This window comes from Cupressus sempervirens, chromosome 7 (assembly GCF_028749045.1).
Source record: "Cupressus sempervirens isolate cs-2001-9-10 chromosome 7, ASM2874904v1, whole genome shotgun sequence".
Classification (NCBI taxonomy): domain Eukaryota; kingdom Viridiplantae; phylum Streptophyta; class Pinopsida; order Cupressales; family Cupressaceae; genus Cupressus; species Cupressus sempervirens.
The window spans coordinates 438729648-438754619 of record NC_143124.1 but is presented as its reverse complement, the minus strand read 5'-3'; the positions used below and the strand labels follow the sequence as shown (position 1 = coordinate 438754619).

General features: G+C 32.6%; 1 pseudogene; it reads right to left on the bottom strand.

The window, feature by feature from the left end:
• Positions 1-4561: 4561 nt before the first annotated feature.
• The window catches only part of LOC149547470 (uncharacterized), a 65741-nt pseudogene continuing 45330 nt past the window's right edge, over positions 4562-24972 (bottom strand).

Genomic DNA, 24972 nt, shown 5'->3' with positions numbered 1-24972 from the left:
GGGGGTCATGGTGGCTTCTAGGCTCCTAAAACTACCTCCTAAGGGTACCAAGTGTGCCCTAACAGAGTAGAGTGCATCTTAGGAAAACAAGCTAACATAACACATGAATGAGAACATAAAAGATGGAAGAGGATCTATGAAATGTCATATGACACCTCAAACCCACTTAAAACCAAGAATCTATGACAATGGAAGCCAAATATGGATGTGCATAAGGGAATAAGAATATATGGATTATGACATATCTTAGCCAAGTGTAAATGGTGAATCCATGATGTGTCATGCCCATGTGTCATGATGATGTTAATATTATGTGGAATATTTGAATTAGAAATCCATTATTCCACACAAATAGAAATTAGTAAAAAATAGAATTAATGGAGGAAAATATGACTTAGGAAATTGCAAATTTTTGTGATCTGTGAATGATGAACCAATTAATTAATAAAATATCAATTAATTAACGAGGTTGGTTAAGAAGAATAATTAGTAATGCAAGATGAAAAATAGTTTACCAATTTGATTAAATAAGGGCAAAATTATCCTTTGATGAAGAGTGTTGATAATGGAGATTGACTAGGATGATGATGGATAGACCAAAGACATGGTCAAATTGTTTGATTGATTGAAATTGATAACATGCCAAGGACACATGACATGAATTAAAGATACATAACATTTACCTAACATTGTAAAATGCTATATGATCAATATTGGTTAATAGGGTTGATCATGATAACATCGATGGACACTATCAATGGTATTAAATGGTTGATAATGCTATGATTTGACACTGAGGGACTCGACAATGTCAAAGATTAGATGATGTGAATGATAGTTTGACCTAGCACTAAGAGCCATGACAATACTAAGGTCACATTGATAAGATTTGATAGATTGATAGGTTTCCAAGGCATTGCAAGCCACAAAAATGCCTAGGATTGGACAAATGATGATAGATTTGGGATTTTTGACATGTTTTGGGTTGATTACAATTGATTTCAGGTGATTCTAGGTTGATTTAGGGTGATTCTGAGTTGATTTGATATGATTTTGAGTTGATTCAAAATGGTTTCGAAATGATATTGAATTGATGTAAAAGAGAATCTAAATGGTGACAGACACTGTTGAGATATGATCAAGTTGGCCAAAAGATTGGAGTTAGTGGAATGAGAAAATAGGATGAGTTAGTATGAAAATGTGATGAAACTATAGATGTGAACCATCTTTGAGCATCTACACCTACAAGTTTGGGGGCTTAGGAGAGGGTTTCACCAATTTAGGGAGCAAAGCATATTTCCAAGTTTCCAAATTGAGGTAAAAGACTTTATATATTACTACTCCTTGTATTAATGTTGATATTTGAATTGAAGCTTAAATTTTATTCAAAAATATAGAAAATGGTGTTAAAGGTAACAATTTGGGACGATAAGAGAAAGAGAAAGGTTTGTGAGGTGCTTGTAGTGTTGGAAGGTACACTACCTACTTCTCCTTTTTTTATCTAAAACTTTAACCCTACATTTATCATTTGACTACACAAGTTGATGCATAGATTCTATAGTTGTGGTTTCTAGTTTTGAGTTTTTGTAAAAATTTCGAGCTTGAAGTAGTTCAAACTTTAGAATGGATTTAAAAAAAAGATATATTGTTATTTTAAATAAGGAATACAATCTATGATGCATTTTTGTGAGTAGTTATAAATATTTTTAAACAAAATCAATAATGTGTATATCCAACAATCATTGCATTTCATAAGATAACATCTCTTGCCTTGCGTATGCATTTACATTGTTCACACATTTTTTATTAGATCATTTCCAATATCTAATAGAAATCCCATTCTATTATGTTTTTATTGATTTCCATACTCTATTTCAAAGCTCCCTTTTGGCACACAAAGGAGGATGTTGACAAAGGTTATGGAACTGATGTTTACAACTTAAATTTTCATATGCTTACAAGTTTCTAAATACCATTAAAAAAATCATGTTTTGCATAACTTGCAATCATGGCATTCTATTATACCACATTTATTTGATGCATTTGTTCAAGGAGTTCACATGCCTTGTCTATACTTCACCATTTTGCATTAGTTCCTATTAAGACAGTTTCAACTTTATCATTTATCAAGTTTCTCGATCCTTCATCTTCAATTTTAATATCATATATTAGGTGACTCCAAGTCAAGGTAACACCATCATGTCTTTAGACAAGAGAAAGAATATATAAACCACTTCATATACATATGCATTCTTAGAGAATGTGTATAATGTGATTGTAGTGGTTCCTTTGAGAATATCCCAAATTTTCCATGCTTATTGGTAGTTCTTACTTAAAGGATTATATTTAGATTTTCCCTAAAAATCATTCCAGGTTCCTTGAATTTTTTCTCTAGAAATACTATAAAATCATCTTCAAGTTTCTAGGCATGATATATTTATCAATGTGGAGAATTTATGTGGTCAACCTGAATCCTTCTCCAAATCTATGTATTTTGAAGATTTCATTAGGTCACTTCAAAAAGTGGTGTATACCAAAATATTTTTCTTGTGTTTATAATTTCATACAATTAAGTCTTTACTCTTAATGATATTAAGTTAAATTAATTTATCTAGGCCAAGACCTTATGCTAAAGCCATCTCTTTGTTGAATTGAGGACCTAGCTCTTTGGAAAATAGAAAAAAGGTCCTTGATCCATGCTTCTCCATGAAGATTGATATCTCTTTGATACATAATGTTGTGATCATCATCAAACTATAAAGATTCCTCAATAATTCTCTACCAAAATAGTTCTTATATAGTAGGAAAATGGTCTTGAATTTAACTCATATCTTTTCAATATGAAGAATAAACCTTCTCCACTACAAAAACTTGAAGGTAAACTTGAAATATCTTCTCTTTTTTTAATTTGATAAAAAATGTATTTAATTTGAACACATTAATGTGAGGAAAACTTGATTTTATACCTCATGATGATTTTCTATTCCAGAGAACATTGAAGCATGAGAAAATAATGCATTTGACTATTTCTAGTGTAGTGTGCATCAAGTTACGAACCATAGTTTCCAAATAAGAGCTTGATATATACAATAAATACATTCCATGGTAGTGCAGAGCACCTAAAGGCACAAGGGGAACCATGAAATCTCAATGAGGGATACATGACTCTTTGAATATTAATATTGTCTACATGACCATTTCATAATGTAATCCATGTTAATAAGTCACTTGATTGTTGTAATCATTTGCCTAAATGTTGCCTTATTGAGCAACTTAAGTCCAAGGGCTATAAAAGGTTTCAAAGGAATAACATAGGAATTATTATAGTTTTTATTCCTCATAATGTCTAAAGAGACCATTTAAATGTAATTAAATGGACAAAAAGAGTCTTGATGTAAAATATTCAAAGTTGTCCGCTTGACAACTAAAAGTTGTGAAGTAGACAACTATGTTTAAGGATTCCCTAGCACCCAAAAAGTACTTAATGATAGTTAGAAGGATTTTTTTTAGTTGATACACATGGAAGGAAGATTAAATATTATTTAAATGGTCTTCAAAGAAAAGTTTGGTCAAAAATATCCAAAGACAAGTTTGGTAAAAAATATCCAACTAAATGAAATAAATAGTGAGTTTTTACAAACTCTATGACCTTTTCCTCTAAGAAACTATTTGAATCAATACATTTTTCTCTAAGGAAACTAAATATTTTTGATTAAAAAACTTTTTTAGTATTTGAGGAATGAATCTACTACATCTTGGGCTTTGTCTCATTGGACAATAATCACTCTCAAGAAAGATATACCAGTTTTTGTGTAACTAGTTAAATCCTCACTTAGGGTAAACTAAGGGTAATATAAATGTAGTAATTTGCATCCCCACATGTTAAAACATTATATTTGATTAGATAAGTGGAGGATAAAAGTATTTTATATTTTTATTTTATGTAGGGGCCCATGCATTTATACCCACATGTATCTGACAGAGGCAAAACTAGATCTATTCTCTTAGATCAATTTAGAACATGAAACATCATGTTCGGGTGACATTTTTCACATTCTAATATATTTAGAGGGAGAAAAGGATACAATAGTATCTAGGAGGAAGGTATTTAATATTTCAAGTGGATGGATAGTTTAGGACACAAAGATAAGAGAATCAAGTATGACTGTCTCAAAGATTTGGTATTGGTTGTCCTGAATGACAATGGTTCCAAATTTGGATTGGGGATGATTGATAGTGTTGATTTGGGTAAGGATCTATTTAGGGGTTGTAATAAGTCACCTTAGAAGGTTTGTGAAAGCTTTGGTGATTAGATGTGACACTTGCAACTACATTTGAAAAAAATATAATCCCAATTATGCTTTGATGAATGCCAATTTTCCATAGATAGGGAGGATGCTAGCAAAGGTTGAAGAATTTCTACACCTACAAGATACATTTTCTTACAAGATTCTAAAAAAATCACAAAAGAATAATTTTGAATGTATCATATAATCATGTAAAAAGAAAGGAAACAAGAATTGATAAATGTCTCTGATAAAAAGCTAATGGTACTATTATTCTATTTTTTAGCCTCTTCAATCTCCAAGTGATTGGAAGTTGGCTCTTCATCCTTCTATACAAAATATGATGTCTCCTTTGATATTGAATTATTTGAAATAGATGTTGATACATCTTCCTAATTACTCTTATTGGTGACTAGGTTTTTCTCCTTAACATCTAAAGAATCCATAGTGTGACTAGAAAAATTCCAATCAACCACAACCTTAGTCTTCATATTAGAATCATCAGCCTTGAGCCTAGGAATTAGATCTAGAGATGTCCTTTCTTGCAAAGTCCAACATATTTGTGAGAAAAAATGAATCTCTTTCTATAATTCTTGAATAAAAGAAGGAATGAGAATCAATCTTCAAAGGAAAAGTCAAATGAAAAAAAAAAAACAAATTCAGAGTAGGCAAAAAATATATATGTCTAACTAATCACCTCTATCTTTTTTCTTAGTAATAACTAATGAACGTTCAATATCCCAGAGTAGTTATTGATAGCTTGATCAAGAGATTGTGACCTCATGGAAGGACTTTAACAGTTGTCTTCAACATCACCCCTAATAGGAGATATCTAGTTAGAATGATTCATATTGAAAGGATTAAGACCATATAAAGACACTTGAGGGTATAGCTAATTACTTCCACTAACTATTGAAGTCCTTTGGGTTGCCAATATTTGAGATTTAATTTCTAACCATCTTTGGATCTCTAGAATCATTGGAGAGAAAATCATTTCTATAAAACACTCTTGATATTCAATGTTATCTCTACGTCCATGAATATTATTTGGAGTAGCAAGTCCTGCCATGTATGGCTGGGGTACAAAAACATACCCTAGGGACCTACTTAGTAAAAACATTATGTTGAGATGCCTTCTACAATAAAATAAAAGAATCTTCTAACATCTACAAATAATTCCTATCATCATGTAATAACCTATTTTCTAACTAACCTAATAAATTGAGCTTTCCAGTTGTAACCCTGAAAATCTTAACAAGATTTGAATACCTATCTGAATAAAAAAAATGAGGATGCACAAACATATATGTGGAATCTAGAAAATTAGCCAAATAAGAAAAAATATTTTCCAATTAATTGTGCTAGGTTGAGCTATAGAATATACAAAAGAACTCCTGCACAAGTAGGTAGCTACATCAACAACTTGAACTCTTTCTTGATGTTGAGTCAAAAAGTGATTTGTGTTTGATCCTTTACTTGATGCATTTGAGGAGCCAAAATTTTCTTGTAGCCCTGTTAATCCACAATTGAAACAATGGTGCATGAAAAATGACAATTAAAAAAAACCATCGATTCAACAATCATTGATAAAAGTGTGATTCCATGAAAGATGTCAACTTCCACCTTCCATCCTAGCACTTTTTTTTTTAGATTGAACACCATGCCTTGCTCCAGTTGTTATTAGTCCACCTTCTACTGCAATAAATGGAGAACTGAATGTAGGAAATGTCTATTGTCTCTCTAGCTAGGACCAAAGATAGTGTACATGGAATAGATGGCCACAAGGTAGCTTTTTTTGCTACAACCATTTCCTCTTGACATATAATGCATGTGGTATAACTTATGCATGTTAAGAAGGTATTTGTAGGTTTTAATTTGCTCTGTAATATTTAAGTCATCATCTGTTAAACATATAATAGCAATAACAATTTCAATGAGAAAAAATAAAAAAGGTAACTCACAAGATAAGTTCTTCAACATTTACATCCGAAAAATGATCATTCATGTTGGATGTAATCTTTTCGTATCTTATACAGTCAGCAACCTCGAACTAGCAATTTAGACAACCATGTTGATAAAACTTCATTCAAATCATATCAAGTATGCATCATTCATGCATATATTGTGTTCAAGATTTTTGTCAAGAAAATAACTTTTTGACAAATAAGTTTAGATTGCAACATCATTTATGGGCAAGGTGTATATAGCAATATCTAATATAGACCAACATATGCAATTTCTATTAAATATAGTCAATAATGATTAAGAATTGCTAAGGAAAATAGATTTACAAGTATATTATTTTTATTATTTTGATAATTTTAGTGGATTACAAGGATTTCTTCCTTTCATTAAAATTATAAATATTTACATAGAAATCTTGCCATGACCACGGGCAAGGATTGACAAGATGAAAGTTTTGAAAAACTTATGAAGTGCCAACACCAATTGGTGATATTTGACTATAACATAGATTGTCAAAATACATAAACAAGGATGTATTCTTCACAATCCCAAGTTTCAATAGGCTATTACATTTTTTTGTAGTTGCCAAATATTTAAATTTTTGGTCATTGATATTAAAGCATGATGATTACATATATGATTAATTATGAGTTGTAGGTACCATACTCTCGATTTAGTACCATCGCTGGTGTAAAAGCACCTAGAGGTCAAATAATGACTATGAGAGGTTTTGTGTCTAGAAAGTTAATCAACCATGTAATAAGGTCTTTTGGACCATTTTGAGGTTTATTATAATAATTTGAAGTAATTTTATAAAGAAAATAATATTGTATGACCAATTACGACCTAGTACATATAAGTTAGTACAAGGGGTCAAAAAATAAAAGAAGGCATAGAAATGATATTTTTTAGTTAGTTAAGTGATATCTGGCACATCTATGATATAATAGGGTGCATTGTATATTTAGGATGTCAAAATGTGAAAAAGTTGCAAAATAGTTGCAAACATTACTTGACAATTTTCACAACATTTTCAAAAGAAATGTTGTTAAGTGAAATCCAACTAAGAAACCAACTCAAGAATTGGTTGAATCAATTGTAACTAGGTTCAAGGTGTTCAAACTTTAAATACCCTCTTTTGGTCAAGGGGTAGGCAATGTGTGATAATTATAGAAAATTTATTCAATAAGGAAATTTTTATTATTTTTCCTGTTATCTTTTCCTGATTAGAAGGCTAATACTCATAGCCATTAATTGATCATGCCCTGCATATGTTTAGAGATCAATTTATAAGTGAATTAAATTTGATTTGGTTGAAATTTTGAGTCATCCCATGACTTGTGGATGAAGATCAATGAATTTCTTCTAAAATTGCTTTAAGACCCTCATAGCAACAGTTTGGAGATAAAATGGTTCATTGCTCCAATTTCCATTTTTGGAAAAATTTGAAACTTTTTGATTTCCTGGCCTTTTTGATCTTTCAAATAAATTTTTCCTTAGATAAAATGGATGTTTATTTGAAAAGATATTTGATACCCTCACCCAATTGTGAAGGCATTTTCATGTATCTGTGTAGTTCTTTCATTATTTTGAGTAATTTCTTGTATTGTTTGAGACCTCCAACAACTTGAAGGGTCAACTAGAGTTATAAAAAGTTTAAATATACCATTGATTGTATTGACATAGATTTCATGAGTGGGTCCAAATCTCCATTTGGTGGAACACTGTCAAATTGTCACAGGGACAATAACACTCATAGTAATAATCAGTATGTTGATTAATTTAAAATTGGATCAAGACTGTTGACAAACAACATTATGACTGGCCTAAGTGTATTGTAATTTGAGCCTTTTCTAAGGCTTGTGTTGTACATAGAAGTACATGAAAATGGGGATTGAAATCTTTTATATGTCATTGTATTAACATAGAGAAACATGACAATTATAATTAGAAGATGTCTTCCAACAAAGATTGTGTTTTCATTTGTCGTGTTTGACTAGGTATATGGAGAGTATTTGAATCCATGTTGAGTTTTGTTAAGTTGATTCAAAGGTTGAGCATTAGGTGCGTAGAGTAATATTTCCATGAACAGTCTAATAGGCATAATAAGTAATATGATCAATGATTGGGTTAGTAGTTAACTATTTGTTTGAATAGGAACCATTTATCCTCAATCTATTGCAGAAATATTATCATTAGATACTCATTAACGAAACATACCATCAATTTTTTACCCCTAAAATGAATATAAATGGATGAACATCATAGTAATAAAACCAAAGGGACTAGGAACCATTTATTTAGTTGAAATTTATATCCATTTGCATCTTATATCTTAGATCTTTACTATATCTATTTTCAAAGGAGTAGTAAGACTATTTTTATATTTTCATAACATAATCAAAACATTATTGTATAACCCAAAGGGATGGGACCTAGCACATGGATGCAAGCATGATTCATTCTTGTCTCTTCCCCTCTCTATTCTCCATTTCCTATGGAATATTGATAGGTTTCTAGCCTTCTTGTCTTCTATCCCTCTAGCTAGGAATTAAAAGATTTACATTCTCGTTCCCTCCTGATCTCTCAGGTATTAATAGGTCCCTTGTCTATCTTTCTTCTAGAAGCCCTCAGAGTTCTTTCCCAAAAACCTATTTACTGGCCACACCCAGTAAACTAAGAGGCCCCCATAACCAAATAGCCTTTGATGATCCAGATGATGGCCATAAACTTAGAAAGATAATGCTTACATTACACTTATTGGTAGTTAGAGTTGTGTACATTATTTTTGGGAGGGATTTTAAAACTGACATTGATAGATATAGAATATATCCTTATGTACCACTCATGTTTATTGCATTGGCATTATAGGTGGAACCATATAAAATGGTTGTAGGTATTTTAGCTAGAAAAACATTTAAAAACTTTAACTTGGGAGACATAGACAAAGTTCTCAACAACATTAGGGAGAACTAACAAATCGTAAAGGCTCATTTCTAGGACTCTATGATTGTTGGGATAAACTAGTGTTTGAAATATAAAAGGATTAAATGAGAGGGGAGGGGTGAATTAGTTACAACTAAAATATATCCTAGATCCCTTAGATGTCAGCACAAGATATAAACTTCATTGTAAAACACTATTGCTCAGTAAATACATAGGCACTCGGTTAATACTAATATTATGCTATAACTCGATAACTACTAAAACAACAACTGAAACTAAACAAATTCTTAACATGAAAATCTTAAGATATTATCAATGATTAGCCTTAATTAACTTAGTTTCATATGCATGAAAGAAATAGTATGAACACAAGTGACACCAAGTTTTAATGTGGAAATCAAATTTTGGAAAAATCACCAATTGCAACTAGTTACTATTTTTCACTCTTCTAAAGTGAGCCCTATTAGGATCCAACCTTGTTAAAGGTTACAAAAACATAGTATTAGGTGTGACCCTATTAGATGATTTAATTTCCTTATTAGGAGTGGCCTTGTTAGAGGTATTTAGACACTTCAATCTAAAAATGCCACCTTATTAGAGGATTTACAAATAGTTGTAAATTCAACTCTGTTAAGAGATTTAGATCATTCCTACAATGGTTAGAGAGTAACAATGATATGAATTGATTTCTAATGCAAATGAATTGCTGATTACAAATATCAATTCTAGCTTGAATACTTGATCATTCTTGATCGAAAGTATCTTTGAAGCCCCTCAAGAATATTCTACTAATCCTTCAAATTCACTTCCTCTTAGCATCTTCTATTCTTCCATATGCTTGCACATATTCAATCTTCAACTTGACATTATACTTATATCATATCCATTGTCAAGATGGCTTGAATATATCTTAGAATAATTAATATTCAACTCCTCAATTGGCTAGAACCAAAAAATAAATCCATGGAACTCAATATGCCAAAATAAGAAAACCTTGCTCAGTAGACACTAACTTAAAATTGATTTAACTATGTTAACCAAGTGAACTTGGTTAACACTGCATCTTCACAAGGCTCCTTTGGTAACTGAGTGAGCTCATTTAGAACTAGTTCCATCCAACTTTTCCTTTGTTACCCAAGTGAGCTCAGTTAATACTCAACTTTTGTGAATTTCTCTTTGATGCCTAAGTGAACTTGGTAGACACTACCTTTTGAACTTGGCAAACACTAAAATTCTTAGTAGACATAGAAAAATGTGAAATAGTTGCAAAATAGTTGCAAAAATTACTTGAAATTTTTCACAACATTTGCAAAATAAATGTTGTTCAGTGAAATCTAGCCGAGAAACCAACTCAAGAATTGGTTTTATCAATTATAACTAGGTACAAGGTGTTCAAACTTTAAATAACCTCTTTTGGTCAAGGGGTAGGCAATGTGTAATGATTATAGAAAAGTTATTCAATAATGATATTTTAATTATTTTTCGTGTTATCTTTTGCTGATTAGAAGGCATCTTTTGCTGATTAGAAGGCTAATACTCATAGCCATGGATTGATCATGGCCTGCATATGTTTAGAGATCAATTTATAAGTGAATTAAATTTGATTTGGTTGATATTTTGAGTCACGTCATGACTTTTGGATGAAGGTCAATGCATTTCTTCTAGAATTTCTTTAAAACCCTAGAGCAAGGGTTTGGAGATAAAATGGTTCATTTCTCCAATTTCCATTTTTGGGAAAATTTGAAACTTTGTTATTTCTTGTCCTTTTGGATCTTTCAAATAAAATTTTCCTTAGATAAAATGGATGTTTATTTGAAAAGATATTTGATGCCCTCACCCAATTGTGAAGGCATTTTCATGTATCTGTGTAGTTATTTCATTATTTTGAGTAATTTCTTGTATTGTTTGAGACCTCCAACAACTCAAAGTGTCAACTAGAGTTTTAAAAAGTCTAAATATACCATTGATTGTATTGACATAGATTTCATGAGTCAGTCCAAATCTCCATTTGGTGGAACACTGTCAAATTGTCATAGGGACAATAACAGTCATAGTCATAATCAGTATGTTGATTCATTTAAAATTGGATCAAGACTGTTGATGAACAACATTATGACTAGTCTAAGTGTATTGTAATTTGAGCCTTTTCTAAGACTTGTGTTGTACATAGAAGTACATGAAAATGGGGATTGAACTCTTTTATATGTCATTGTATTATCATAGAGAAACATGACAATTATAATTAGAAGATGTCTTCCAACAAAGATTGTGTTTTCGTTTGTCATGTTTGACTAGGTATTCCAAGAGTATTTGAATCCATGTTGAGTTTTGTCAAGTTGATTAAAAGGTTGAGCATTAGGTGTGCAGGGTAACATTTCCATGAATAGTCTAATAGGCCTAATTAGTAATGTGATCAATGAATGGGATAGGAGTTGACTATTTGTTTGAATAGGAACCATTTATCCTCGATCTATTCTAGAGATATTATCATTATATACTCATTAAGGAAACATAACATCAATTTTTTACAACTTCAATGAATATAAATGGATGACCATCATAGTAAAAAAACCAAAGGGACTGGGAACCATTTAGTTAGTTGACATTTATATCCATTTGCATCTTATATCATAGATCTTTACTACATCTTTTTTCAAAGGAGTAGTAAGACTATTTTTATATTTTCATAACATTCTTAACACATTATTGTATAACCCAAAGGGATGGGACCCAGCACATGGATGCAAGCATGATTCACTCCTGTCTCTTCCCCTCTCTATTCTCCATTTCCTTTGGAATCTTGACAGGTGTCTAGCCTTGTTATCTTCTATCCCTCTAGAAGGGACTAAAAGATTTACATTTTCATTCCCTCCTGATTTCTTAGCTATTAATAGGCCCCTTGTCTATCTTTCTTCTGGGAGCTCTCAAAATTCTTTCCCAGAAACCTATGTACTAGCCACACCCAGTAAACTAAGAGGCCCCCATAACCAAATAGCCTTTGATGATCTAGCTGATGGCCATAAACTTAGAAAGATAATGCTTACATTACACTTATTGGTAGTTAGAGTTGTGTACATGATTTTTGGGAGGGATTTTAAAACCAACATTGATAGATATAGAATATATCCTAATATATTAGTCATGTTTATTGCATTAGCATTATAAGTGGAACTAGATAAAATGGTTTTAGGTCTTTTAGCTAGAAAAATATTTTAAAAACTTTTACTTGGGAGACCTAGAAAAAATTCTCAACAAGATTAGGGAGATCTAACAAATCCCAAAGGCTCATTTCTAGGACTCTACAATTGTTGGGATAGATTGGTGTTGGAAATATAAAAGGATTAAATGAGAGGGGATGGGTGAATCAGTTACAAGTAAAAGAAATCCTAGATCCCTTATATGTTAGCAAAAGATATAAACTTCACTATAAGATACTATTGCTTAGTAAATACATAGGCACTCAGTTAATACTAATATTATGCTGTAACTTGATAACTACTAAAATAACAACTGAAACTCAACAAATTCTTAACATGAAAATATTAAGATACTATCAATGATTAACCTTAATTAACTTAGTTGCATACACATAAAAGAAATAGTATGAACACAAGTGACACCAAGTTTTAATGTGGAAACCAAATTTGGGAAAAACCACCAATTGCAACTAGTTACTATTTTTCACTCTTCTGAAGTGAGCCCTATTAGGATCCAACCTTGTTAAAGGTTACAAATACACACTATTAGGTGTGACCCTATTAGAGGATTTAATTTCCTTTTTAGGAGTGGCCTTGTTAGAGGTATTTAGACACTTCAATCTAAAAATGCCACCTTATTAGAGGATTTACAAATAACTTTTAAGTCAACTCTATTAAGAAATTTAGATCACTGCTACAATGGTTAGAGAGTAACAATGAGATGACTTGATTTCTAATGCAATTGAATTGCAGATTGTAAATATACGTTCTAGCTTGAATACTTGATCCTTCCTAATCGAATGTATCTTTGTAGCCCCTCAAGAATATTCTGCTTATCCTTCAAATTCACTTCCTCTTAACATCTTCTATTCTTCCATATGCTTGCACATATTCAATCCTCAACTTGACATTATACTTATATCATATCCATTGTCAAGATGGCTTGAATATATCTTAGAATAATTAATATTCAACTCCTCGGTAAGCTAGAACCAACAATTAACAAATCCATTGAACTCAATATTCCAAAACAATAAAATCATTCGTTAGCCGACCTTGCTCAATAGACACTAACTCAAAATTGATTTAACTATGTTAACCAAGTGAAATTTTTTAACACTACATCTTCACAAAGCTCCTTTGGTAACCGAGTGAGCTTTTTTAGAACTAGTTCCATCCAACTTTTCCTTTGTTACCCTAGTGAGCTTAGTTAATATTCAACTTTTGTGAAATTCTCTTTGATACCTAAGTTAACTCGATAGACTGTACCTTCTGAATTTGGAAAACACTAAAATTCTTAGCATACATAAGAAACTATCTTCATCATCCAAGTAAGCTCGACATACACTATCTAGTAAAGATATGACATTTTGTGTAACATCAAAGATAATAGACAATGAACTAATTGTATTAAAAAATCTCCCTCTTTAGTATTGATGGAAATACAACATATCATAATACAATGAAATTTTAGAGAAAAATAAAGTAAGGAAGATATCCTTTGTTTAATTTTTATTGTCATCCTTGAGAAATCCTTTTATCAGTGTGAACTTCCTCTACCTTCATTTTCTCCCTCTATCAACAAACTCTATCTTCAATGTCTTCTTCTGATAGAAAACTATCCTTCTTTGATATTAGACCAAGTTCTTCCTCTTTGACATCTCTGCAAATTCTCCTTCATAATAGAACTCTCACTTTATAAAATTTCTATGAATATGACATCAAACTATCCCTCTTTGATCTCTTATACCAAAGACAATATTTTGTGAATACTAATTTATCTCATGTATAGACTCATATACAATCTCCGCTTTTCAATACTACATCAACCAGACTAATTTCCAACATGCACTAGTTGATGCATCACTAAACTTAATTTAGCGAGCTTCAGATAAGGGAATAACCCCTAACTTACCTCTTGGATACCAAAATGCATCCTTAGGTAATGACTTAGTGAATGCATTTGCAATTTATTCTTTACTATTCACATATTCCAATCTTACCTCTTTATCTTGCACCAATTCTCTTGGAAAATGACATTTTATTACAATGTGCTCGGTCTTGATATGCATCATAGGATTCTTTGATATATTAATTGTATAGGTATTATCACAGAAGATAACCACTGGATCCTTGATTTCTACCTTCACACCTATCAACAGTTGCTTGAACCAAACAACATTGGAACAATTAACTACTACTGCAATATATTTTTCTTCTACTATAGACTAACAAATATAATTCTTCTTCTTACTTGTTCAACACATCAGTCTTTTACCAAGAAAGAATGCTCCACCACTAGTACTCTTCTTATCATCAACACTTCATGCCCAATCAACATCTATAAAAGTTTTCAAGTCTAGATTGCCTCCTTTCTTATACCATAATCTATAGTCTTTAGCACCCTTTAGATATCTCATGGTTCTTTTGATTTCCATCATATTATTTTCTTTATAATTTTCTAAGAATCTTGCCACCATTGTTAGTCTTAGATTGGTTTTGACATTTGAGTGTCAACACACTTAACCAATTCTCAAGATGATGTCAAGTATAATACAAAAGCTGAGCTACAATGTGTGCTGAGCCAGAGAATTCAATAGGTGCTGAGTGAACTTTAGGTGCCAAGTAAATTTTAGGTGTCAAGTGATCTTCAAGTGCCAAGAAAAGTTCAAGTGCCAAGCAGAGTATAGATGTCAAGTGAAATAGAATTACTATAAGATCCAAGTGAACCAATTTTCCTATATGTGCTGAGCATTAGCAACTAGTAAGTGCCGAGTAACACAAAATTAAAATATGAGTTTGTATCTTCACTAACTCAAATGTAAACCATTTTTGAAGCCAACATGGGATGAATCTTGAAGGATCTTGAAGATAAGATCAAATATTTTGCATTACATACATAATCTGCATGTAGCCAATAAGAAAATTGGAGAAGGCATGAAACCAATAGGAAAAGTGAAAGAAATGAGTGGGAAATGAAGATTTAATATTGATCGTAGATTCATACCTAACCTTAAGTCTTCAAAATATTTAAAAGGAGGAGGAAACCCCATTATGCATGCACGAAGGAGAAGTGTATGGGTGAATTATAGTGAAGTATAGAAGGGTGTAAAGACTTAGAGAAAAGAAAAATAGTATTGCGGAATCCAGTTGATCAAGAATAGAGTATTAGAGCTTTGTAGAGAGACACATCAGATTAAGCAAGGATCAGAGTAGTTAGAGTAGAATGATGATCTAAAATCAACAATTGAGGATTGCAAGTTATCAAGTCAAGACTTTCTAATACTCTCTAGCAATTGTATTAGGACTAAAAATCCTATGGACTTAGGTTGGCTTAGTAACCATTTGTAAATCCTTTAATAGCATGGCATTCCAAGTGAATGTACTGAAGTCCTTTAACCAGGCCCACTTCTAACAGGGTTGTTAAATCCTTTAATAGGTTATGCTTGTCACAGGGTAGACCATTGGAAGTGGTCAAATTTTGTAACCTTGAATAGTTAGATATTGTTGCAGTGATACTTTGTGTGTGTCATCCCCACCCCCATTTTACCTTCTCATTATGGAGGGTTTCTGGGTTACCAAATTTATGTGTTATCTATTTTCATGCATGTCTTTACTTTATGCTTATTAGATGAACTAGATGCATGTGAATATTTTCAGTTAAAAGGTTTTGAAATGGTTAAAGTTAGTTACTTCTGATTTACCCCCCCTCTTAGAAGTAAATCTTCCCACTTGTAAATTCCAACAATTGGTATCAAAGCCAAGTTCTCACAACAAGGAGCCTTAAAACTTGGCAAAAAGATATGGAAATGGAAGTCTACAAACTTGGGAATATTATAGAGAATCAAGAAATTGATATACAACTTGCATTACATGCTTTGAAAGAACCTGGAGAGGAATTGAGAAAATCCTTAAAGAGAAGAAGAGAGATTGCCATAGCTGAGAATGATACACAATACAAGGATATTGAAACCTCAAATATATTTTCAAATTGAGATTACAAAGAGTTTGACACAACAATAGCAGACCTAATGGAGAAGAATAGAGCTCAAGCAGAAGAAATCAAAACCCTCAAGCTTGAACAAGAATCACAAGCCATGATGATTTGTGAGGTCATTAAATAGAAGAAAAGAGCTAGTGAAGACAAGGCTATGCTAGAAGAAGATAAGAGAAACCTTGGAAATAGATTGGAAGAAAATTCAATTGAGCTTGCAAGAATTTCAAACATGTAGCTAGACACCCTAAGTCAGATAATGAATGCACATCATAAACTGAATGTCAAGGATATTGAGATCTCCACATTGAAGATACAAAATGACCTGAAAAGAGAAAAGGAGATTGCAAAAAGCTTCAACAAACCTAATGAGGCCATCATGCACTTTGAGAAACTATTGAAATCACCAAGGGCAAGAAATGATACTTGAGGACTAGGATACATCAGCATTGAACAAGGAGAGTCATCCAAGATTGCAGAAGAAAGGAGTAACAAAGGTAAGAACATTAAACCTATTTGTCATTTTTATGGTAAAAAGGGACATGATTCTAATGTATGTAGGAGCAAGAATGCCCATTAGCATGATAAACCTAAGAATATAAGTTAGAATATAAGTTATTGTCCTAAGTACAAAAAACAAAGACATAAGCACATGATTGTAGGACTAGGACTATTAGAACACCAAGATTTGAAGGTCACTACTACAACTGCAAGAAGTATGGACATATAGCTTTTAAGTGCAGATCAAAGCCTATGTGGACACCAAATCAGCTAGCTAGAGGAAATAATGGATATCAGTACAATTGGGACTATAACACTAGGTATAGTTGTCATTACTATCAAGAATATGGACACATTCCTAAAAATTGCATAAGAACACATTTCAAAGGGAACTACAATAGATGGTTGAGCTAAACCACATGTTTCAGTTGCTTGAAAACTAGACATGTTAGTAGAAATTTCCCAACAAGGTCAAAGGCACCCAACTCAAAGAATGAAAAAGGTAAAGAGAAGGTAGATGTTGAACACATCAGAGGAGAAATGAATAAGACATGGAAGAAGAAAGATGAGTGTAGCACATGAAATGAAGGGATCACTTCACCTAATAGGTCAAGTGGTCACACTTCATCAAACTAAGCAAAGAAAAGGCATGCGGGACTAATTTTCAAAGTTTTATCAAACATCAATTCCTAAACAAGAAAGTACTAAAAAGAAGAAATCAACATGATCAAAGATGCAAAGTTAAAATTTCAAGATTTCACAAGTGTTGCCGAGTTGACCTTAGAAGCCAATTAAAATTCTAGTACAAGTTGAGTTGATTGTCAAAATAGTAGAAGTCGAATGATTAGTTGAAGCTGAGTTGGTAGAGAAAGCCGAGTGAAGAGAGATCTCAATGGAAGCTAAGTAAAGAATACTCTTGTGGATGCCGAGTAAAGTAGAATCCTTTAGAAGCTGAGTGGACAACTATAAACACACTAAGCATTAAATGCAAGGAAAATAGGGTATATTATCACATTTTCAATCATTTTTCTTCATTGTGAATGAAGAGCAAAGATGAGAAAGAGCATAGTGCAAGTCCAAATTAGAGAATCTAATGATTAAGTAGATTTCAACAAAATTTTAGCATGATTTCATCAATTTTGAGGTATTTACATTTGTGCTGAGCTACACAATTTCATATTTTCTTTGTGTACAAATTTTAGAGTGTGAGAATGGCTTCTAGTTCTAGGAAAACTTAGGAGAAGGAACCTTTTGAAGTCTAGCTATGTCCAATGAGGTCAAAAAACCTAATTTTTTCCCAATCCTAGTAGTAGCATATAAGAACGACCCAGCTAGAGCCCTATCCATTATACCTCCCAAGGTTGTAATGGTTCAGGATGTAAGATGATGCTATAATTGCCAGATTGGAGCCATAGGTGACATAGAAATGAGGGAAGCCTATGAGAGACTATGTGAGAATGGAGTGTTGAAGGAAGAATACCAAATTGTTGAGAAGAATGGTTTAACATGTGCCCTAAAATTTCCCATAGTATTCAAAATTGAATGGATCAAACTAGTGCTTAGCCAAATACATGATGGAAGCTTATGCTTGGAGGATGACCCAATAAAAATCATGAAGAGAATTATCCATAGAGTGACATGGTAACCAATCCTAGATTGACAGAAGACCCTCAGGAGTGATTCTAAGGAGGCAATTGAGAAAAACATAGGTGCTAAGTGCAATAAGAGAGGGACAATAATTGATACCATCCAAGACCCTCTTGTTATTTTTTCTATTAGAGTCATTGCACACAAATTCTACCAATCTAGTAGACTCAATAGTGTGCCTTGCATCATAGTGGATGTAGGTTATAAATTGGTGAAGAAGGATCGTACTTATGATCTTGCAGAACTGCAAATGCAACAAATTAATGAGAATCTAGTAGCTATTAGAAGAACCAAGGGAGCCCAATGCAAATTTGGTGCTATTTTGATTTGTATATTCTTTTATGTTCAAAATGAGTTTCCTTCTTTTGGAAAAGTTGCATGGAAAAATAATAGGTCAATAATAGCTCAAGTTAATGAATACATAGAGTAGATGGGAGCTAATTTTGAGACCTTAATGACTAGCTATTTTGAAGACTTCAAAAAGTCAATGAAGTAAAGGCTAAGAATTCCAGTTTTCTTAGTAGAGAAAAATGTAAATGATGTATGTTTTCTTGTAGATATTGACTATACATACATTCAAGCTGCCATACCAAGAGTGAAATGGTTAAGACCTCTTGGCTATGAAATAAACATAGATGAAGTGTCAATAGCAATAAATACATTATTAGTAGAGGAAATATACAAGAATGCACCACATTGTGGAACTTATAATGTGGTGAGATCAAAAGTGGATATGGAGTTTTAGATTACCTCCGCATTGAAAAAGAAGGATAAACTTGTAAGGAAATTAAAAGCCAAATTTGGAGAAGGCACTGTAGAAGTAGAAGAACAAGAAGTTGAAGATGCTGAGGATGATGAAAAGGAGCAAGGTCAAGGACCACTTGCTTTAACTCAAGGTATGGGGGAAGATGTTGAGGAGGAAGGTGCTGAGCAAGAAGCACCCAAGGCTAAACCAAAAAAAAGAAAATCTCAAAAATAGCTAGCTACACAGCCCAAGGGAAAGAAGAAAACTACAAAGCCAAGCCCAACCAAGACAACTATAGGGGTTGATATCAGGGCTACAACTCAAGTAGCAAAAGAACAACAGAAGTAGAAGGCTACAGAACAAGAAGGACCTATAGAGCAGAAGAAAAGAATAAAGTATGTTGCACCTCTTGAATCAGACAAACAAAGGACAAAGTTTGATGAAGAGCAATTTAGATTGGTAAGATGTTCTACCACATCTAAATTGGAAAGTATTTGCAATAATATTAGAGACAATGCAGATTTAACTGGTTTAAAGATCATAGATTTTAATAAATTGTCAAAGGAACAATAGAACATAGTGGAAGAGCCTATCTACACTAGGATGGCTAAGTTCAACACCACCCCACTTGAACTAGACAACTCAATGCCTAAGGAGCTAAGCTCATTAGTTGAAAATAAATGGCATTACTATCTCCAAATGGAGAAAGAAATAAGAGAGTCTAAATTAGCTCATGTAATGTGAGACCTTACTAAAGGTCAAATAATTAAGGCTAGCAAGAAAAATGGGAGCAAATTTGCACCCAAATATAGAGCCTTCAGAATTATGCAAAATCATATTGAGGATGTTGTGCCAAAGTCCACACAAATGTGGAAACTGATCTATGGATTGACAACTATAAAGGAAGGGTAGGAAGACCCATTTAAAGGGAGAAATTATGAAGAAGAAGAGGAAAATGAGAAAGAGGAATAGGTAGAACGAGAAAAAGAAGAAATAGTGGAGAAGACACAGGGTGAAGAGGCAATAGCTAAAGAGCAGTAGACTAAACAGAGTGTCCAAGACACCCAATTGCCATTGCGAAGTCCTCCACATACAACACCTAGAGAGATAGTAATTGTAAAGGATGTTCCTGACACCTTTGATCATAACATCAATCCATTGACTACAAAGGATCTAAAAAAGATCCTTCACCAAACTATAATGCAATCACAATTGTGTACTAATCTAGTTTTGGTGAGTGTGGATGAATTGCAAAAGGCTATAGTAGAGGTAACAAGGGAGAAAGAAAGAACACAAGAACCACCAGCTATAATAGATCAACCCAAAGAGCAAGAAGAATAGGATAAAATTGCTAAGGTTGATAACATAGTCACAACAAAAACAATAGCCAAGAAGCAAGCAAAGGAACAAATATGACAAGATGTTCCTACAGCACAAAGACAAGGTGCACCTCCTCAAATCATCATTATTGATCAAGGCAGTAGAGAAGAGGAGAAGGAAGAGGAGAAAAATCCTAAGGAACATGAGGCAATACAAACATTTGAAAACTTTCCTACCTCAAGGACTCCTACTCAAAAGCCAAGCACTGATGCAATACCATTGCAGATTTTAGCACTAGGCTCGAGCTCCACCAAGGTTGCAAGGGTAATTCACTATGAAGAACTTACACTTGATGAAGAAATATTCATACCTAGCTATGACTCAAGGACTATGAATTTAGAACAAATAATGAAGTACAAGAGGCACTATAGAGAAGGAAGAAACAAGAGATACTCAGAAGTGAGTATAGGTAGAAGCAAGCACTTGTGGAAATCAAAGATATATTCCTTGATGCATTTAGCTTGCAAGTACCTGATGAAACCTAGCCCATCATGGAGAAATTATCCAATATAGTGGACCAGGTATAGAATTAAGACCTTGAAACTAATGTTAAATTATTAGAATGGTTAGAAAAGAAGTTTCAAATGAAAGTCAATGAGAAAATATCTAGTGAAATAACACTTTCACAAGTTGAATTGGCTAAGTAGATTGAGAAAGTGAAGATAGTACTTGAGAATATCTTCTCATTATACTCAAAATTGTGTGATTCATCATATTTCACACAAGAAATTAGCCAAAGGATAATGAGCTTGGAACAAAATCTCAAGATTTCTAGTACATAGCTACCCCAAGGTCCAGCTTAGAGTGAGAAGCATTTTGCAACTATGCTTCACAAAAAAAAAAGAGTTAGTTGTATTGATAGTAGAAGAGGCCAATATTAAGGCTAAATTAATATATATTTAATCTTCCATCACCCCACATTTAGAAGTACTCCATAAGGAAATGGCCTATGTAGAAAATGTTCTAAAGAAAGATCCTAATCTTTCTACTTTAGAGGGCCTTGTATATCTTGTAGTAGAGACAACCATCTAGCACAAATCATTTGAAGTTGCATTAGATAATTGGGATGCTTCTCTCAAGATGATTATGTAGGTAAATAAAATATTTTTGGCAAAGTATTCTATTCATTCCTAGGACCCTTTGACATAAGTGTCAAAAGGAGGAAATATTCATTGCATAAGGGAGATATAATGTGTAAATAAAAAAGGGGAGATATAATGATTTGGGGGAGATGTGAATAAGAATGAGAAATAATAAATTCTTTGATGGAAGTAATAAAGAATATGCAAAGGGGGAGATATTCAAATTTTAAGGAAGTAATAAAGGAATAAAGCCAACAAGATGCAAAACTGCAAGAAGATGTGAAAGGGGAAACAAAGAGATACAAAGTATAGATAAGGCAAAGAGTATTAGATACATTAGCTTGAGACAAATTCAGAATTTTAGTTACAAAAATGACACATTAGCTCAGGGGGAGTGACAATATTTTGGAGGTATACAAAAAATTTGAACAAGTTTTTGGAAGTCTTGTACATATGTTGAACAAAATATGTAGTATACTCACAGAGATCAGATTGACAATGTTTAAGTGTTTTTGCCACTCATGTCAATGGGGGAGATTGTTAGTCTCAGATTAGTTTTGACATTTGAGTGTCAACACACTTAACCAATTCTCAAGATGATGCCAAGTATAATATAGAAGTTGAGTTATAGTGTGTGCCAGGCCAGAGAATTCGATAGGTGTTGAGTGAACTTCAAGTGCTGAGTGAACTTAAGGTGTTGAGTGATCTTTAGGTACCGAGTGAAGTTCAAGTGCTAAGTAGAGTATAGATGTTGAGTGAAATAGAATTACTATAGGAGTGAAGTAAGCCAATTTTCCTATATGTGTTGAGCATCAACAAATAGTAAGTGCTGAGTAACATAGAATTAGCATATGCATTTGTATCTTTACAAAGTCAAATGTAAACCATTTTTGAAGCTGACATGGGATGAATCTTGAAGGATCTTGAAGATAAGATTGAATCTTTTGTATTACCTATGTAATCCACATGTAACCAATAAGAAAAATGGAGAAGGCATGCAACCAATAGGAAAAGTGCAAGAAATGAGTGGGAAATGCAGATTTAATATTGATCGTAGATTCATACCTAACCCTAAGTCTTTAAAATATTTAAAAGGAGGACAAAACCCTATTATGCATGTGTGAAGGAGAAGTATATGGGTGAATTATAGAGAAGTACAGAAGGGTTTAAAGACTTAGAGAAGAATAGAACAACATTGTAGAATCTAGTTGACCAAGAATAGAGTATCAGATCTTTGAAGAGAGACACATCAAATCACGAAAGGATTAGAGTAGAATGAGCATCTAAAATCAACAATTGAGGATTGCAAGTTATCAGGTCAAGACTTTCTAATCCTCTTTAGCAATTGTATTAGGACTAAAAAACTTGTGGACTTAGGTTGGCTTAGGAGCCATTTGTAAATCCTTTAATAGGGTGGCATTCCAAGTGAATGTACTAAAGTCCTTTAACTAGGCCCACTTCTAATAGGGTGGTTAAATCCTTTAACTAGGTCACTTTTAACAGGGTGTAAAGTCTTTAATAAGATATGCCTTTCATAGGGTAGACCATTGGAAGTGGTCAAACTTTGTAACCTTGAATAGTTACATATTGCTGTAGTGATACTTTGTGGGTGTCATCCCCACCCTAGTTTTACCTTCTCATTTTGGAGGGTTTCTAGGTTACCAGATTTTAGTGTTATCTATTTTCATGCATGTCTTTACTTTATGCTCATTAGATGAACTAGATGCATGTGAATGTTTTTAGTTAAAAGGTTTTAAAATGGTTAAAGTTAGTTAATTTTGATTCACACCCCCCCACTTAGAAGTAAATCTCCCCACTTGTAAATTCCAACAACCATACCAACTGCTAATGGAATATTAGGCCTTATGTGTACTACATATTGCAATTTTCCAATCATTGATCTATATGTGTTCCTATCTACCTCTTTAGTATTATCATTCTTGGAAAGTTTATCTCTAGTAGATAGGTGTTCCAACTAGTCTTGAATCTTCCATTCCAAACTTCTTTAGTATCTCCTTGATGTACTTAGATTGATTAATGTAGATACCATCTTTCTTTTGCTCAATCTATAATCAAAAAAATAATTTTACCTCTCCAAACATGGACATCTCAAATTCTTTAGTCATCTCTTCTAAAAATATTTGCATAAATCATCATTTTTAGTGTACAATGTGTCATCCACAAAGATTTCTACCAACACAGTCCTTCTTTGATATATAGACTATTGTTACCATTTGTCCTTTGAAAACCAATATTTATCAAGTAACTATGAAATATTTCATACCAAGATTTGGGAGCTTGCTTGAGACCATACAATTCTTTTTTTAGTTTACAAATCATATCATTTTTTAGAGGATCTACAAACCCTTCTGGTTGCTATATCTAAACTTCCTCTTCAAGAATTCCAATCAAGAATCTAGATTTCACATCTATTTGATAGACTTGAAATCCTTTGTGTGCAACATAAGCAAGTATAGTCCTAACACATTCTAATCTTGCAACAAAAGATATTTTTTTTACCATAATCAATACATTCTTCTTGAAAATAACCTTTTCATACTAATCTTTCTTTGTTTCTAGGAACTTCTCCATCTTCATTTAGCTTATTTATGAAAACCCACTTTGTGCCTATTACATTCTTATCTTTGGGTCTAGGAACAAGAGTCTAGGTCTTATGTCTTTCTATCTGTTCTATCTCTTCATTCATTATCCAAAGCAACTTCAACTAATCTAGGGTCAAATTTAGTAAGAAAAAATGTCCCTTTTAATTTGTTTCTTGTCATTGTTCCATCTCACTTGTCTCTTGTTGGTCTGATTTTTCACAATGTAGAAATTATGACAAAATTTAGTAAAAAATCATTTGAGTCTTTAAATGTTGCAGATTTGGGTTTTGTTCCTTGTATTTTCAAATCCTTAGATTTTCCCTAGTTTTGAAAAACCCTTAAAGTATTTTTAGAGAAATGTTTTAATGATATATATTTCCACCTAAGGAAGGGCTTGCACAAGCATGGGTTCATTTTAATATTATTTAAACCTTACATGGCTGTGCTTGGTTTGAAAATTGCTTAATCATTTTATTTGAAAATCCCTCTGATAACGCAATGTTGTTACAATCGCTGATCTTGTTTAGATCAATGGGTATCGCATGCCCGCAATTTTGATATGCAAGGTTTTTAAATAATGCGGGCATGCGACTTGGTGACACGTAGCCTTTACCTTTCTAAATTCC